Genomic DNA, 2,808 nt, shown 5'->3' on the forward strand with positions numbered 1-2,808 from the left:
TTTAAGTAAAGTAATTGTGCTTCACGATAGTATGACTACCAACCTCAAAATTGAAAAAAAAAAGTGTGGGCGAGGTTTATGAAAGTTAAAAGTTTTTTTTTTAAATAGATAAAAATTAATTTTTTCAATTTTTAATATATATTTTTTTGTCATAGCCGATTCAACTTTCATATTTTTATTTTTATTTTTTTTAACTTATCTAACATTTATTTAGGCCGCCCTAAATTTCCCCTAAAAGAAAAACCTCCTATATTAATTTTTTTTTCACTTTTTTAGTTGTACATTTTTATTTATTTATTTATTTTGATGGACATGTCAATCTAATATTGTAGAGTGGACGATCCACCCATTAGTTTTGAGTTTTGAAAACACAGGGTCTGAATGATTGTCCTACCAGTTGTAGCTTTAACTAAAAAGATTAGCACAAGGGCTAAGCCTCATGAAAATAAGTAAATCATGCATCATATCTCACTAAAAATAGCAGTTAGTCTTGAGTTTTGAAAACACAGGGTCTGAATGATAGTCCTACTAGTTGTAGCTTTAACTAAAAAGATTAGCATAAGGGCTAAGCCTCATGAAAAGAAGTAAATCATGCATCATATCTCACTAAAAATAGCAGTTCCAGCATCATAAAACTTCATATTGATCTACCCAAATTTCAAACGTTTATTTTCATGTGTTCTCTATTTCGACTTCTATCTCACCCTCTTCGTATCCCATCAAATAGGGATTTCCCCTTCATTTCTATACATGCGCTCTCTAAACATCTTTTACAATAACCACATAATTAGAAAGAGACATAAACTGAATAATGTAGAGATATTTATTAAGATCTTGAAAGCCAACAAAAAAAAATACAAGGTCTTAGGAACCAATATCCCTACTCCTCACCCCATCTTTTATCATGTGTCCATCCCTTAACCACAGTTAAAAATACAGTATACTAAAAAGCAACCCCGATATCGTATATTGAAAAGCAACCCTCGTATGTCAATTGCACGTTGTAGTTTTCATTCCCATTGATACCTTCGTAATAAACCTATTAATCCTGTACACCTGAATATTTGGTATATTACAAACTGATCAAATCACGTATCATGAATGTACACTAGCTTTTCCCATAGCATTCCCTCTTTTCCTAAAAGAGATTAAGCTCATGCAATAGATCAATAGTAGAACTCAATTAATGTTAAAAAAAAAAAAAAAACATAGCATTCTCTCTTTCACAGCAGAGATTAAGCTGATATAGATCAGATGAACTCAATAATAGACCAACCATTCAAAGGCCGCAGGCCATATCACCATTCCAGTACATATCTCAATTAGTGTCAAAAGACTGGAATCAGGCCCGGATTGGCAAGTTCGTATTCCGATACTTATTGTCAAAATAAGAAGATTCCTTGTTAATAAGATCACTTCAAAGAAAAAAAATTTAAAAACAGAGACTGTCGAGCAATTCCAGGGAATTTCAGTCCAAATTTAAAACCATCAACTCTGGATCAATCCCACAAAGCAAGCAATTCCGGGGAATTTCCGTCCAAAATTAAAACCATCAACCCCAGATCAATCCTACAAAGCCCATTCTGAGTTGGGTCAGCTTTTGAATCACCCATTTTAAGGTCTGTTTAGTTGTTGGCGTGGCACCAACCACATGTAAAAGTATATAGAACCCCACTTCTCAGCTGTCTGATCTATATAGACAGCTGCAATTGCTTCTATTACAATGTCAATCTTGGACCACCAGCTCAGTTATGGTTTTATTTTTTATTTTTATAAATCATTTTGCAATGAATTATGAGATGTGTGCAATCGCAATGAATTATGAGGTGTGCACATCTGATGAAAGCACGTGTGATGAAAATAATGAATGAATATTTTTAAAGGAAAAGCTTATATAAATCCTAGACTCTAAACAATCAAATTAGAGCCTCCCTAAAAAATTTCACTAGAAGTTTTTGATGCTCAAATTATCCTTGAATCGATCATCTCAAAATCAAGTTGTTTGGATGCTCAAATTATCCTTGAATCGATCATCTCAAAATCAAGTTGTTTGGATGCTCAAATTATCCTCAAATATCTCAAAATCAAGATGTATGGACATAAAAAAAAAATTTGATTTCAAGTTTTGAAAATAATGCATCTTGTAATGCATTTTTGATCGTCAATTATTAAGATTTCAAGCTTTCACAAATTTGCTTGATCTATTTTTGAAGTTTTAAGTTTTATAGTTAGAGATGAAAATATATTTTAAAGCTATATAACAAAGATTTTTAATGTTGAAACCACATTTCTTAACACTATTTAAAGACGGGCTCCACTTTGATTGTTTAAAGCCTCGCTCCACACCCTATTTCTAATGAGAAAAATTCCCACAATACCGTTATTTTGAACCTTGGCTGCATAATGGAACCGTTAATTTGAACCTTAGCTGCATAATGGAACTGGATATGTATGAACAAAATGCAGGTAGGCTCAGCAATGGGCGGGGCCTGCCCTTGCCTGGCCCTTCCTCCCTCAGGGCCAGCCTAGTCCTGGTTCTAGAGTTGTTAGGGCAGGGCCCTGCCAAACACAAATGAAAAAACATAAAAAGAAAATAAAAAAAACTCAGGCCGTGGAAGACTTGCTCTCATGCCTTTTTTTTTGGCTGGGCCCTACTTTATTAGGGCCACTCGGACCATCACCGGCCCTAAGTGCAGGGGTGGCCGGCCCATTGCCACCCGTAAGTTCCAGGGTGCACTACCTTATATATATATATATATATATATATAGAGAGAGAGAGAGAGAGAGAGAGAGAGTCCACAAACTTAA

Source organism: Amborella trichopoda, chromosome 2 (assembly GCF_054954075.1).
Source record: "Amborella trichopoda isolate Santa Cruz 75 chromosome 2, AtrichopodaSantaCruz75HAP2 v2.0, whole genome shotgun sequence".
Classification (NCBI taxonomy): domain Eukaryota; kingdom Viridiplantae; phylum Streptophyta; class Magnoliopsida; order Amborellales; family Amborellaceae; genus Amborella; species Amborella trichopoda.